At 41.8% G+C, this 16,589-nt stretch overlaps 1 protein-coding gene across 5 annotated transcripts in view; it reads right to left on the reverse strand.

Annotated features, from left to right (window-relative positions):
• MSI2 (musashi RNA binding protein 2) overlaps positions 1–16,589 on the reverse strand; it is a 756,883-nt gene that overhangs the window by 143,978 nt on the left and 596,316 nt on the right. The gene's annotated exons all lie outside the window — the stretch shown is intronic.

Genomic DNA, 16,589 nt, shown 5'->3' on the forward strand with positions numbered 1-16,589 from the left:
TGTCGGCTGTGGTTTGGCTTTTTTCCATCTTTTTTCTTTTTAATACATTGGATACATATGATCTGGGCTTCAAGATGGTAATTTTAGACAATGTTCATGTCTGATTTAAACTATTAACCTTTTCAGTTGTTTCTTTTAACCATTTTCCTCAATTTATCATAGTTGCTCTTTTAAAAGCTAAATGCTGATACATTCGATTTCCTTAGAAATTTTTACTCTAGCCCAAGTTTATGCTGCATTTGAATCTTGCCCTACATGAAAAGATGTATGATGAAGAGAAACAGCAAAGGTTAGCTTGTGTCACCCTGGCCTCCTGAGTCTCTATGACTAAACTTCTTGGGGGGGGGGGGGGTTCTCTCTCTCTCATTTTAGCTTGGATGGCCAATTACTTCCATAGACAATCCCATTTCAACAGCTGTGGCCTGTTGAACATATACAAGATTAAATTCTAGTTTCTGTTATTTCCGGAGCCCTCCAGCAAAATATGTTGATGGAATCCTTTGAAATCTTATTATCGTAGTAAAGAGGGGCCTTCTCTTTAGAAATACAAAAAATAAAAGATTCTTCTTTAAGATTTGTTTACTGATCTGAAAGGCGAAATATAGCCAATCCAATCAAAGCTATGAAGTATTTTGCCTAGAAGAAATGTCACCTGCAAGATGCAACTGCATGATTAGTAGATGACCAGGTTAAGGTTTAGCAATTCTTTCCTTTTTACATTCACCTTGAGCCAAATCCTTATTATCAAAGATAGGAGACCATAAACAATTAATAATCAGATTTTGGCATCTCCACTTCACAATGCTAGTAAGCAACAGACTTTCCTATAGGAATCTGCCAGGTTCTTCCAAATTATCCATACTGGTTAGCATATGAGACAGGATGCTTGGCTCCACAGACAACTGGTCTGTTGCAAGATGGCACCTCTTATTGGCTTAAAGAATGAGATCTCAAAAATCCAACTCAAGAATGAAAGAACAAGAACCCTGAAAACCAGTGGCATATCTGAGCACAGCACAAGGAAGAGGTGGAGTTTATACCAGTAGGTTTTCTAACTGGCCACTTGGGAAGTGCAGACAAGTCTCGATATGTTTGCAAAACACATTTAAATCTCTCATTCTTAACCTTGTTGAAATTTTCTGCAACTCACTTTATCGCACACATAAAATTGTTTTCTGTCTACACTGCCTTTCAAAGAGGGAAATTAAAAGTGAAAGATTTGAAGAATGCCAATTGGTTGTTATGCAGTGAGAGGGAAATTCTATAAACGCCACTTAAAGTTAGGTGCTCGGTATGGACATTGGTAAAAGTGGATTGCCACTTTAAAGTTTTTAGAAACTTCACGACTGCCCACACCACGAGTATGCAAGTGCCTTCTCACCCAACACTGGCTCGCAAGCTAAGAAGCCAACCAGGGGAGGTGGGAAGGATATGTAAATATCTGTCTGCTGTCCCCGAATAACATCTATTACGGTAAGTAACTGTGCTTTATCCTAGGACAAACAGGCAGAATATTCTCACATGTGGGACTCCCTAGCTCAGGGGTGTCAAACTCAATCAAATAAAGGGCCAAAATGTAAAACACAAGCTACATCGCGGGCCGAATTTTTAATTAAGATACAATACTTCGTCTTAGTAGAAGTATAGATACTTCCTCACCCTGAGACACCATTCCAGTGATCCACCTGGTTATTTTCACCTTATAGATGTTACCATACTTAATCCCAACTTTATTCAAATAATCATTCTAGGCTTAGGCAGCGGAACGCTTTTTCTTTTTTTTTTTGGGGGGGGGGAGAGGCTGAAAGCTCCGCCCCAGATCCCGTCCTCATAATAGCATTAATTGTAATACCATTTTTTCCATTCATTTTTCATATATACACACAATATAATCTTATTAACAACACATAATGGTTAATCACAAAATTAAATTACACAAAGCACACTGTATGCTTTTCAACATTCATTCCAACCAGAACAAAGATAACCCCCTATGCAAATACAGGACCACAAACTAAAAGTACTAATATATACAAACAAAACCCTAAGATGCTGATGGTGGGAATCTGTCCCTGAATCACTACTTGGAAAGTTTTTATTCAGGACGAGAGAATGACTCGGGGACAAATTTTTTCCTGTCCCCACGGGAACTCATTTTCCCATCCCAGTGAGTTCTTTTCTTGTCCCTGCCCCATCCCTGCATACTCTGTCCTCATCTGCACAAGCCTCAAACACTTTAAAATCATAAGTATTCGATGGTTTGTGCAGTTAAGGCAGAGCTTACATGCAAGGGGCAGGGACAGCGGCAAAACTTGCGGGGACAGGGAAAATTTGTCCCAGTGTCATTCTCTCTATTCAGGACCACACAGGTGAAAATACAAGGATTGCCAGAAGCACCTTGGGGAAAATTTTAGAACCCACCAGAGAATTACATCCTTTCATTTTCTGCTTTCTACCACAGCAAAATCCACAGAAGCTGCTGTATTTTTGATTAATAGTAGTAATTCCTTCAACCCTTTGATGGTTTTAAAACCGTCATGGAGATATGTATTTGTTGCTAGGCTGGCTGTATAAATATGTAGGCCTCCTGACTGCACAAAAGACACTGTATCAACGCAATTCATCATCATTACAGGCAACAGTTCTAGTCATATGTGGTTGTGGAAATGATACAGGTTCTGCTACCACATAAATCAGGGATCCCCAAACCCTTCAAGAGAAGGGCCCAATAGGATTCTCCCTCTGGGTTTGGACTGAACCTAGTGTTTCTGATGTCCTCATGGATGATGGCCAAATAGTGTACCTAATTCAGTATGACATTTGTCCAAAAGTTAGGAGTGCTAGACTTCAGAAAAACTAACTTTTTCAAGTCAGGGGAGTACATCAAGGAGTCATTAGATGGAGGAGAAAATTCAGAGGAAACAGAACAATGAGAACACTCCTTATATGGTGATGAACCCTCCCAGTGCATCCCAGGATGCACTGAGAAGGGTGCTGCCATTTTGAAAAGGTGGACCTGGAGGCAGGGATGCCTACTCCCTCCTGCCACTTCAGAAAAGGCATGGGAGGGGAGGGAAAGAGAGTGTCTAGTTTGGGTTCTGGCTGGCAGGAGGGAGCAGGGGGAGTTATTGAGCTGGGGGATCCAGTGATGGGGCCCTGCCAATGGACCACCAGGGATAATGTGCTTGGACTTGGGGAGGGTGGAGTCAGGGGGTCCACTGCATGCCCAAGGAAGTTGTGACCCCTTTAGCAGCCAATGTTCAACACTAACATTATGCATATAATTTGCATACTGTTTGTGTTGAGCAATCAATCAATAAAACCAAACCAGTATATATCCCGCACCAGAGATTTGTGCTTCTGCTCCTAAATTGGTAAGGAAAAAATATCAAAGTTCATAAACTACAAGATTGCAAAAAGAAGAAGACAAGCAACAATAACTAAAAAAGCTGGGAAAGTAGTCAGGACAGCAAATATGCAAACTGCAGAAAAAAATAGCAAAATGGGATAACAAGACTTTTAAAAAAAGATATGTTAGTAAGAGGAGGAACTGTAAAAGAGCTTTGTTCCGTAAACGCTTAAACACATATTTATTTCAGAAATATTTGACTGATGATTATTATTGATAGTTTTGTTATTGCATATTTGTTATTCATTATTATATGCTGCTTTGGACCATTCGTTTGGATTAAGCAGATTGTAAAAGCTTCAGATTGGATTAGTGTGAGACTGAGATGACAGAAAGTAACATGTAGAAGAAGATAAGGTAAAATCAGAATTGCTTAACAAATATTTCTGACTGGTATTTAATCGGGCAAGGCTGAGAGTAGGATTGCAGAAAACGCACACAAATAGTAAAGAAGTACGATAGACCTCAAATGATTTTCAGAAGACTGGATTTGTGAGGGGTTGGCCAAACAAAACAGACCAAGCGATAGGCCAGATGAGATATATCTAAGTGCATTAAGGGAACTTGTTGCAGGTTTCTGGCTCTCGCTGCGTCTTGGCAGGTAGAAACCGACATTTCAGCCACCGTGCTGTGGCTTTCTTCAAGTGCTCTGCCCTGTTCCCAATCAGGTCAGTGAACCCACTATTTACAAAGTCAAACTGCAGACTTCAGAGTATACCCTGAAGAAAGCCACAGCATGGTGGCTGAAACGTCGGTTTCTACCTGACAGAGGCTCAGTGAGACCCGGAAACCTGCAACAAGCACAATGCCAGCTGCAGAAATCCTGAGAGAACATGTATTAAGGGAAGTTCTGGTGGCTTCACTGTTTGATCTTTCCAATGCTTCTTTAGAGTTAGGAGGAGGATTGGAGCTGCAGAGATGTCGTTCCTTTTATAGAGAAATGGAGGTAAGGAGGTTAGGAATTACAGGCCTGTTAGTCTGTCCTAAAACAAGATAATGCAGTTTTTGGAATCCAATGACATAGGATCTAAGACAGCAACGTTTTACCACAGATGGAATTTTTCATTTGAATCTAATCAATATCTTTGATGGATGACAAGAGAGCTGTATCAGGGGTGAGTGTCAGATTTTAGTAAGGCTTTTGGCATGGTTCTGAATATGTGACTAAGAAAATGAGAGCCTTAGGTATCAGTCCTGAAATAACTGAGTGGATTAGAAACTGCAAGAGTAGAAGTAAATCGAATTCGCTCCGAGGACAGTGGCATCACCAGTGGAGTGTTGCTGGGATTGGTCCTTGTTCCTATTCTCAACGTGGAGAAAAGGTGCACCTTAAAATCATGCCAGACAAATCTGATTTCTTTGACTGGGTGCCAGAGAATGCATTTCAATAAGGCCTTTGACAGAGTCCCTCATAGGAGGCTCATCAACAAATTCAGTTTTTATTCTTTTTATACATTACATTTTATTGTAAACCGTTTAGATACCCGTATGATAAACGGTATATCAAAAAAAAATAAAGAAACTTGAAACTGGATTGGGAACTGGTTGACTAACAGATGGCAGAGGGTGGTGGTAAATGGTGTTTACTCACAAAATACAACGGTAAGTTGTAGATTGCTTCAAGGATAGGTACTGGGGCTGATTCTATTCAACATATTTGTGAGCAACCTTGCTGAAAGGTTAAAATGAAAAGTTTGCCTTTTTTGCAAATGCCAACAAGATTTGCAGCAGAGTGGGCTCCCTCGAGGTGGCCCACAAGCAGCTTTATTCCTCTACGATGGGATTCAGCAACCTGCGGTACTGGGATACTGAATCCTGCAGGGCATCAAGGTATGGCAAAGGGTTAGGGTTAGGACCGCACCTTGATGAAATTCCACCCTAAATGTCTGCTTTTAAACAGTGGCTTCATTTGTGCTTTAGCTCCCAAAGATCACAGTTATGTTAGTAATGTATGAAAAAAATAACTCTTATATCTACTTTCCTTTTTATTACATTGTATTTCTTTCCCATTATCCCTTCTATTTCGAGTTGCTTGATTATTACGTAGCCAATTTTACTGTAAACCACTTAGATGCTTCTGATAGGCGGTATATCAAAGCTAAATGAACTTGAAACTCTTTAATTTATTATTAGAATACCTAGTAAATACCTTGTATTGAAAATCCTTGCACTGTAACTATGGCAAAGTGTAACCTGTAAACTGTATAGTATGTGTCAAGTTAGGATAAATTCCACTAAATAATTCTTTAGTCACGAATCCTTAATTCATGACATTAAATTCTTACTATTCAATTCCCACACCGAAGTTCCTTAGTATGCCACACATACTAGAAAAGCTAGTGTGGTAGCCGTCCTCATCGGAACTTTAAAAGTCGGTGCTAATTCATTTTATATAAATCTTTTTAACTTTTTCATTATTTAAAGTGCCAGTGCTTATTCATAAAATTTAATTTACTAATTCAGTAAATTTAAAGTGAGACTTAGGGCTCCTTTTACAAAGGCGCGCTAGCGGTTTTAGTGTGCGGTTTTAGCGTGCCGCTACCACTTCCTTTTAAGCAGGCGGTAGTTTTCAGCTAATCTTGTGCGTGCGCTAAAAATGCTAGTGCACCTTCGTAAAAGGAGCCCGTAGCTTAAAAACATTACTGCCTCATTCCCCTCCGACGCGTTTCATTCTTCCTCAGGGTCGGAGATGATAAACATGCAGAAATGCTCAAGCTTTTAGCATTTAGCCTATTCCATAAAGTGATTATGCCAGGACTACAGTGGAATTTAGTGGAATATTTCAAATCTTTGTTCGTGCTGGTAGATGTTTTTGAAGTCAGGATGAAAACTTGTATCAAAAAATGTGTCCTGTAACTATAGGAAATTGTAACTTGTTAACTGTATATTATGTATGTTAACCTGTAACCCATTCTGAGGCCTTTAAGGAGAACAGGATAGAAAATGAATTAAATAAATAAATAATAGGGCAGAGTATGGTATTGGGGCTTAAGAAAGGATTGGACAATTTCCTGCTGGAAAGGGGGATAGAAGGGTATCAATAGAGGATCACTGCACGGGTCCTGGACCTGTTGGGCCGCCGCGTGAGCGGGCTGCTGGGCGCGATGGACCTCGGGTCTGACCCAGCAGAGGCATTGCTTATGTTCTTATGCTGTAAGTGATGTAATGGGAATCAATAAAGTAATATCATCTGCATAGCTGTAGAATGCAACTTTCAAACTTTGCAATAGATTTCCCAGAGAAACAAGATAGACCTTGAACAATATGGGTGACAATGGGGAACCCTGTGGAACGCCACATGGGTTGTTCCAGGGAGAAGAATACGTACCCTCACTATGTACTTGATAAGATCTGGTTTTCAAGAACCCCTGAAGCCAGTTCCAGACATTTCCGGTGATCCCTATTGTGTCCAGACAACCTAATAAGATTTCATGATCTACCATGATCTGCTCAAATCTAGCTTCCTGCGCTAAACAGACAATGAAGGTGGTCAATCAATGAAGCAAGAACTGTTTCTGTACTAAATCCTGATCGAAATCCTGACTGGTGGTCATGAAGAATGTTATATTTTTCTAGATGTTTCACCAAATCTATATTAACCATCCCTTCCATTAGTTTAACAAACAAAGGGATGTTTGTAATAGGTCTATAGTTTAGTTCACTAGTAACAGGTTTTTAGTATCTTTTATGACAGGTGTAACTAGGATCCGTCCTAACTCATCTGGGAACAACCCCTTTTCCAATAAAGAAGTGATCCATTCAAAAACCTTAAATTTGATAAAGAAAGGAGCATTTTTCAAAATATTCGGAGGGTATATCCATGTGCAATCTTATAAAGCTCCTTTTTTTGCGTGTGAAACATGGAAAAACATTTGCAACATTTTCTCCTTTGAAGCAATTCTATAAGTGGGCGTAACGTTAGTCTGTTCTATAATGGCATCCATTACAGAATACGAGCATAACCCAGCATCTGCACCCACAGTTACACCAACCACAGAACTGGCAAACTATGGGTGTCTAAATGCAGTACAGCATGCATAACTTACAATATTCTATAACCCGCATGTGGAAGTGGGGACACCACCCATGCTCATCCCATCCTCCAAACATGTGAACTTCTCCCTCCCCCACCTCCCCTTGGCATTTAGGCGCTATGCTACATTCACAAGCCCTTACAGAATAGCATTTAGTCACTTTGCTGCTACTCACATGTGAAATCCCCCTTCTCCCCCACCGAAGGTGGTTTTCTGACAAGAAATTGAGAAGAGCAGACATCTTTGTTCGCAATTAAAACCAGATTTTCTCTGTATTGCATTGAGAAAACAAGAGAGGGTCTGCTGAGCTGCAGCCTTTACAGTGGTATAGTGAGGGTAGAGGGCACACTTCTGCGCCATGCACACCCCCTCCCGCCACCAAAACCGGGACCCCCCCCGACATCCCACCCCAGACACCTAGCGCCCCCCCCCCCCCCCACACCTTCTGATCTCCCCGAACCCTCCCACAAAATCCTAGTGGGCTGGGAGTGGTTTCGGATTAGATCCCCCTCCCCCCGACACCGCCCACTGTACCTTTCATCGAAAATCAGGTAGGAGGGATGCCCACTCCCTCTGCCTAGAAGGGCCACCTCTTCATAATGGCGGCCCTTCCCTCTCTCAGTGCATCCTATATGCACTGGAAGGGGTCTAAGGTCCTGATTGACTCAGGCACCTAAGGCCCCTCCATAGGGGAGAAGCCTTAGGCACCTCAGCCAATCAGGGCATTAGGCTGCTCCTAATGCATCACTGGAATGTACTGGGATGGAAGGGAAGGCGCGTGCACGGCAAGGGGTTGGAGAGGAGTAGAGGATGGCACCCAGGGCGGACCACCCCTCCCCCTTTTACTATGCCACTGCAGGTGAACGTGTTCACTTATCTTCAAAACTGCTGGTATTCTGTACATTTACAGAGGAAAAAAGAGCGTAACTGCAGATGCCCCAGGCCTAGAACTGCCCTCATGTCATTGCTGTGAGTTTCAATCCATACGAATAAAGAGCTACTGAGTAAAATCATCCCTTCTGGAAGCATCTCTTCCTCACAACTTTTGTGTTGTACTGCTGTGATAATTACACGTAAGAATATACTTTTTTACATTCAAACACATATCTATGTCCTGTGAAATAAAGGAAATTTCCAAAATAAAAACTGTGCCAGCCTGTAAAGTGATTGCTAAAGGGTTAAATGGAAGGACTGCCATGTGGTAAAATCTTTATTTCTCTTAATATTAAGCTCCCCAGCTGCCTCTTTGCAGTGTCAGTGCAAGGCTCTCTCCTGCAGACCTTCTCATGAGCTTGGCATGACTCCGGCACCACTTCAAGATGGCCTGAACATATCAATTAGCAGTGCCAGCATGGCACAATTGCTGAATGAACACGCCATAGTTTTACACCTTCTGCTATAGGCTTGGGAATCCCTGTGTAATGGTCCCTGTGATACGGTGCTAGCAAAAATCAAGAGGGGGGAGGGGCGATCATTTTAATAGATGTTGGAAATGGGTTTCATTTTGCAGTTAGAGCAAATCAGCACCCTTGTAAAAATGTTACACAAACTCAGGAATTACATTTCGGGCTGAATTCAACTCAACTACCATCCTGTGAGAGACGGCAGCTCTGGTTGTCAATCAGTCCCCGCTGCACAAAAGGTTTCCATGTCAGTAAGGCTTGTTAAAGCAGTCTTACTGGCACAGAAACCCTCCTCCTGATGTTCAAAAAGATTCTCTATGGCTGCTACAGATCCTCATAGCAGCCACCGAGAACCCTATGCAAATGCATCATAAGAAGTATATTAGTATTTAAATGTGCTCCCCTTGTAATACACAAAAGGGAGCGCCTTCCCTTTTGTAATTGCTATTTTCCGGCAGCTTTGGAGCTGCCGGTAACTGTTGTGTACACACACACACAACACCAGGTACAACAGCATTTAAAAAAAACCAAAAAGATTGCAGCCTATCCAATTTTTGGGCTGCTCTCCTTGCCGGCCAATCAGCTGAGTCCTGGGCAGGGGAAGCCCTGAGGTCGCCGATCAGCAGGTCTGGGGCATCTCCTGCCGGCTCAGCTGATCGGTCGGCAGAGATAGCAGCAAAACATTTGACAGGAGAGATGGGGGAGAAGTTGTGCCTAGCGATTGCACTTTTGAGCAAGCACCAGGCACAGCTCTTCCCCCTATTATTGGCGATGCTCCGCAGGAATATCATGCATATGATTTGCATGTTATTGTGCTGAGCATCACCAGTAAAAAATCGCTCCCACCATGGTATTTTTTTTACTGTGGTGTCGGAGCTTTGTGCATCCTGTCCTCAAGTAGGGAATGCTCCCTACTGGGCAAGCACTAGACGTGACACCCATCTTTTCTCAACTAAACCACCCACTATTAGAGGGAGCTCCTTGACCTCTGCCTCACAAGCCAGTCCTGGAGGCACACCTAAGTAGTCTGAAAGATATTTGCATATCCTGGGATTATAGTGCATTTGAATTCCTCTCATGCACAGTCATTACAAATATCCTGAAAACCAGACCTATTGAATTTCCTTCAGGACAGGGTTAAAATCCTCTGTTCCAGTGGGTGCCCCCATTTTCTTCCTCAGTATTCCAGTGATAATGTTGTGCCACCTTACAGTAAAGCAAGTGAAAAGCACAGCCATCTTCAAGAACATCCTTACCCCCCTTCATTGCAAATGCATTCAAGACACCATTCCCAGATGCATGGAAAAAGATATGAATTGTGCAGCCACATGCAGACATGTAACATGCATTTCTGATTCTATTTCATGCTTCAGATACAAAACAAAAAGAAAGGCAGCTAGCTGTTAAGGGTTTTTAGGCGGAAAATAAAAGTTTTAAGAGGGACTTCACTGCATTTACCCATAAATAGGGTTACCAAAAACAAACAAAGATACAGCTCCATGATCAAGGCACAAGCCATGCCAGTCCTGGTTTTACTCCGCTGTAAACAGTTCCGCGCACAAAAGATATACTGAGCAGCATTTGAGAAGAATGACTCGTGCAGCTTTGAAGAAGAATATCTCCCAAAGCAAAAAGTCCTCCTCTGATACTAAACGCCAGGTTGTGTATGTGTGTGTGTGTTCTGCGACTTTCAGCTCATAATTGCTAAACAACTAAGGGGAGAGGGGATAACAGAAAAGCATGGTATTACATACTTGGCTACTTCTCACAAAAAAATGGAATACAGGCAGTCCCCGAGTTACAAATGCCTGACTTAATATGACTCGTACTTAAGAACATGGTTGCGGCTTCATTTGATTTCACTAAGCAGTATTTCCAGTGGAATAGACTCCTACACATGCTGTACCTTAGAGGGAACATTGGTAGAGACAGTTGCCCCTTTCGTCAGCTGGGAGCAGAGGTAAGCAGCAAGAATCTTAAAATCTACAAGTTTGAGTTACGTACAAATTCGACTTAAGAACAGCTTTAAAAACGTAACTTGTTCTTAAGCCAGGGACTGCCTGTATAGGAATAATCAAGCCCTTGTGACATCACTGATGAGGTTGGCTCTTAGGCATTGATGGAATGAGGCATTATGACATCACACTATCAGCTCTAGAATGTTGCTGCTTCTTGGGATCTTGCCAGGCACTTGTGACCTGGGTTGGCCACTGGGACTTGAGGGACCTTTGGTCTGTCCTAGTATGACAACTCTTATGTTCTTATGCGAGTCAAGTTACAGGCAGTCCACGAGTTACAGATGCCCAACTTAAGCACGACTCATACTTAAGAACATGGTTGCGGCTTCATTTGATTTCACTAAGCAGTATTTCCAGTGGAATAGACTCCTACACATGCTGTACCTTAGAGGGAACATTGGTAGAGACAGTTGCCCCTTTTGTCAGCTGGGAGCAGAGGTAAGCAGCAAGAATCTTAAAATCTACAAGTTCTGAGTTACGTACAAATCCAACTTAAGAACAGCTTTAAAAACATAACTCATTCTTAATCTGGGGACTGCCTGTAGAAAGTTATTCTGTAGCCCAGTGTATCACAACTGCGAGCCGCAAGACGCTGGGGAGGAGAGGTGCCGGCGAGAGGCGCATCCTGTAGGCAGTCATCAGGCACTGGTGCCTCTTCTCTCTGCACATCTTCCCTTCCAGCACCCTCCACTGGTGGTTCAGGGCCCGTCTGGAGGACCTTCACGCATGTGTGGACGTCGATGTGATGACATTACGCATACGCATGACGTCATTGTGTCGACATCCGCGCACTTCCGGATACCTCTAGTGTGCTGTGGCTTGACAAAGTTTGAAAGACACTGTTGTAGCCAATACAGCAAATATGCACTTTGGCCCCGATTCTATAAAAGGTACCTACTGGTAATGTATTCATCAAAAATACCAAAAATAGGAAAAGCCTTGTTAAAGAGAGAAATCAAACAATTTTCAATCCACAGATATAACCAATCAAGTGTCTGCAGTCAGACCTCAGAGCAAATCACGAGGAAAAACCTCAACGCAGACTATCATTGATCGTGTTTATCTCAGTTTTTTATCTCGATTTTATCAAGTGCTATATATTTATGTTTATGGTTGAAGTGAAATAGCGCTTCACTTCAACCATAAACATAAATATATAGCACTTGATAAAATCGAGATAAAAAACGGAGATAAACACAATCAATGATAGTCTGCGTTGATAGTTTTCCTCATGATTTGCTCTGAGGTCTGACTGCAGACACTTGAGATCGGTTATATCTGTGGATTGAAAATTGTTTGATTTCTCTCTTTAACAAGGCTTTTTTCCTATTTTTGTACCTGGTATACAGTTTTTGCAAGGTGTTTTGAATGTATTCATCAAGCCATATCTTACTGTTCTTTTCGAAAATTAGTTAAGTCTTCTTTGTTTGACAAATTTATTACTTAGTTGGGTATTTTTAAGATTGCAATTCCTTTTTAACTTTTTGTAATGCTTTTTATTTTTATGGTATGAATGTATTTCGCTGATTGTTCAGTTTCTTATGGTGTAAACCGCCTAGAACTCTTGGTAATGGTGGTATAAAAGAATAAATTTATTATTATTATGGTAAGCGCCTAGATTGGGCTGCCTACGTGCCTAACTTAAATTTTTAAAAAATTGTCTTAATCGGTGCTGATAATTATAAGCACTATTAAAAACTAATTTAAAATAATAATAATAATAATAAAATTAGCCGTTAGGTGCCTACCAGCTCATGGTAGGCATCTCTACCTAGGTGCCCACAGGCATCTACACAGGAAGTAGGCGTGGTGGGGCAGGGCAGAGTTTGGCTGTGGATTGGGTTAGGCGCCATTAGGTCTCCGTCTTAGGTGCTTGATGCTTACTGGCCCCACTAGGACAATTCAACAAACGACACCTAACTCTGATAGTACCGCTTTACTAGACACCTACAGAGTTAGGCGCCTTTTATAGAATCTGGCCCTTTTAATCTCACCCAGGGCTGCCCGTTTCCCTTCATACACAGCGCCCTACTTCTGACTTCTAGCATTCTATAACAGAGAACCTCAATTTAAACAAAAATATATTCACTAGGGGGGGGCGTTAATCATTTGATACTTAAGTTCAAACAACAAGGTGGACAAAAAGCCTCAAATCTCATTCAGCAGCATCATATACAGTAGACTCTCTGTTAACTGGAACTCAGTTAACCAGAATTCTCAAGCAACCAGAAAAAAAAATCTTAGAAATACTGTAATACTTTAAATAAAAATGAAAATAAAATCAATTTCTGGTGGAAATTTAAGGGCTCCTTTTACGAAGCCGCATTAGTGGTTTTAGCACGCGCTAAACCCGTGCTACGCGGCTAGAACTAACGCCAGCTCAATGCTGACGTTAGCGTCTAGCGCGGCCAGCAGTTTAGTGCGCGTTAAACCGCTAATGTGGCTTTGTAAAAGGAGCCCTAAGTGTAAATTTGGCACGCCATGCCACGTCTCATGTCCGGTAGTTTGTCTGGAACCGTTTATGGTATGGTATAGTATTAGTTAGGCCTATTTTGAATAGTGACTCTCAAGCAAGCACTACATTTATCCAGCATCTATAAATCCCCACGGGTGTCGGTTAACTGAGAGTCTACTGTAGTGTGTTAAATGTGTGGGGGGAGGGGAGGGCTAATCATTTGAGATTTATTAAATTCAAACAACAGGTGGAGAAAAAGCCTCAGATCTCTTTCGGCAGCATCATACGTATAGTATTGAAAAAGCTGTTATGACCGGGATAGCCATGCAAATGGTTACTTGCAATTGGAAAAACTGTGATTGCCTTAGTTTTACTTTTTGGTGGACGAATCTATGCTTATGTTATAAGTATGAAAAGATGAACGCTGATATGCTGGGGCACAATAAGTTATTTAAATTAGTGTGGGGTCCATTGACGTCTTTTGTGGCTTCATTATAGTTGTTTTTATTTTTATTTTTCGTTGTTTAGCTCACACACATCCAGGGGAGGGAGGGTTTGTTTTTGTTCCCTAATGGAAGAATTGGATGGGAATGGGGGTTTATTTTTCTGTAATGTTATTGATTGATAAGTGCTATTATGATTATTAATATATGTATGTGTATTGTTTTGCACTGTTGTTAGCTTTGAAAAATTAATAAAGATTTAATTTAAAAAAAAAAAAAGAAAAAGCTGTCTCCATTTCTATCATAGATCATTTATTTTAGAGTTGGTGAACAGAGTTTGGTGAAACAAGATCCCCGAAGCAGCCAAAAGGAACAGCAAAACATGGATCTTTGTCAGGGATATGTACGGGAAGAGTGTAAAGAGATACCGATGAGTAAATTGCACCAGAGGATTCCACTCTGCTCCCAATGTTATCAGTTACCGTATATACGACAAGATTTTTGGGCCAAATAAATGGCCCAAAAATTGGGGTCTCGTCTTATATTTCAGTCAGCGACCGGGCCTGCCATATGACCTGGTGGGCCAGGACAGGAGGGATCCTTCCCATCTCCTGTCCTGGCTGCCTCCTCCCATGTACCTTTTTGAATCCCTGGTGGTCCAGCGATGTACCTGGCAGGAGTGAGCTTTCCACGCTCCTGCCCCGCGCTAAGCCCCTCCCTGATTGGCTGCCTCAAATTCTTGCTGCCCAGCAGTGTACCGGGCATGGGTGAGCTTTTTGTGCTCCTGTCCGACCCTGAGCCACTCCCTGAACGGCTGCCACCAGGGGGGCCAGGGAGGAGAGCCTGGCAGGATAGGGAGTGAGGGGGCTGGGTGAGGATCCTGGCAGGGCAGGGCACATGAATATTAACCCCCCACCCCTGGCTTATATTTGAGTCAACCTTTTTTCCTCCTTTTCTGGGGGAAAAGGGGTACCTCAACTTATATTCGGATCGTCTTATATTCGAGTATATACGGTAAGACATACTGCTGTGCATGTGGCAGAGTTTCTTTTCATCTTGAGACTTTTTGAAAGTTTTGGGTGGAGTTTTTTATGCCTAAGATAGAAATGGAGACAGCTTTTCAATACTATATGTATGATGCTGCCGAATGAGATCTGAGGCTTTTTCTCTACCTTGTTGTTTGAACTTAAGTCTCAAATGATTAGCGTCCCCCCTCCATTTAACACAACATAACAATTCTTTAGTGAATATATTTTGTTATTGTTATCCTCATTATTTTGTGTGAGGTACTTAATTTAAGCAACATTTGAGAACTCAAATTTAGAGTACTAGAACTTACAAGGATAAGTGTACACTTGTATGTGTAAGCTCTAGGTGAGCAGGCAGCAATGTCCGCAACTCGCTTAGCACATGAATACAAGGGGAACTTGTGCGAGACCAACAGTTATTCATTAAAGTACCATCTTTAGGGATAATTGGATGCACCTAAATCTTGGTACCTTGATGCTGACTTATGTTAGTATTCTATAATGCCTTACAGCATTAAATTATAGTTAATTCCACCAATGGTATAAACATTTATTATTCTTAGGGCAATCAATAAACTGTTTATGGTATTCAACCCTATCACTTTTTCCTTTCTTATTTCTCATGCGATAACTTTATTCCCAATTTAGTCTCATGTGTCATGCTTCTGAAACCTCAGATACACCTCTCCACCGCCCAACTAATGTTTCTTTCAGCGGGGAGTCTCTGGTGTAAATTCCTCATAGGTTTGAGCATTGAAACATTTTGATTATTTTTTTAGTTTGTTGATTTTTACTTTTTAATATCAACTTATCTGAATGGTTGCAGATTGTAAATATTTAAGGCTTAAGCCAGGGGTGTCCAATGTCGGTCCTCGAGGGCCGCAGTCCAGTCGGATTTTCAGGATTTCCCCAATGAATATACATGAGGTCTATTTGCATGCACTGCTTTCATTGTATGCTAATAGATCTCATGCATATTCATTGGGGAAATCCTGAAAACCCGACTGGATTGCGGCCCTCGAGGACCGACATTGGACACCCCTGGCTTAAGCGTTTCCTACAGCTGGGCCCGACATGTTTCGCCTTAGCATTATAGCATTAAACAGCACCTAGACACCTAACTGCAGTGCCTGATTATAGAATTGCCCCCACAGTCCATTTTCTTTAGGGAATTAGATGCCTATACGAGGGGCCGCTGAAAAGTTCTCAGCCCAACCAACAAAGTTGGGGCAGTCTCCATCGAGTGATTTCCCACTTTTATCATTCCATATTTCTCTGATGGAATGAAAGAAATGGAAAATCACTGCATTAAGTGTATAACCCTCGATGGAGACTGCCCCAGCTTTGTTAATTGGGCTGAGAATTTTTCAGCAGCCCCCTCATATAGAATATGAGTAAAATCAGAAATGGCCCCGCTTATTCCCAATGGACATGGAACTAGGTGGTGAGTCCATGTGGACAGCACATCAGACTGAGTCTTTAAACCACAGGTGGCAAAGTCGGTCCTCGAGGACCGCAATCCAGTCGGGTTTTCAGGATTTCCCCAATCAATATGCATGAGATCTATTAGCATACAATGAAAGCAGTGCACGCAATAGATCTCATGCATATTCACTGGGAAAATCCTGAACACCCGACTGGATTGCGGCTCTCAAGGACCGACTTTGACACCCCTGCTTTAGACTGTCAGCTCCCAAACTTGTCTTTGAATCCTAGAGCTGGTTGGGTTTTTATTTCAGGCTATCCATTACAAACATAAATAAGCTAGCTTTACATACACCAAAGACCCAATATTTTCA

The sequence above is a fragment of the Geotrypetes seraphini genome, chromosome 15, assembly GCF_902459505.1.
Source record: "Geotrypetes seraphini chromosome 15, aGeoSer1.1, whole genome shotgun sequence".
NCBI lineage: Eukaryota > Metazoa > Chordata > Amphibia > Gymnophiona > Dermophiidae > Geotrypetes > Geotrypetes seraphini.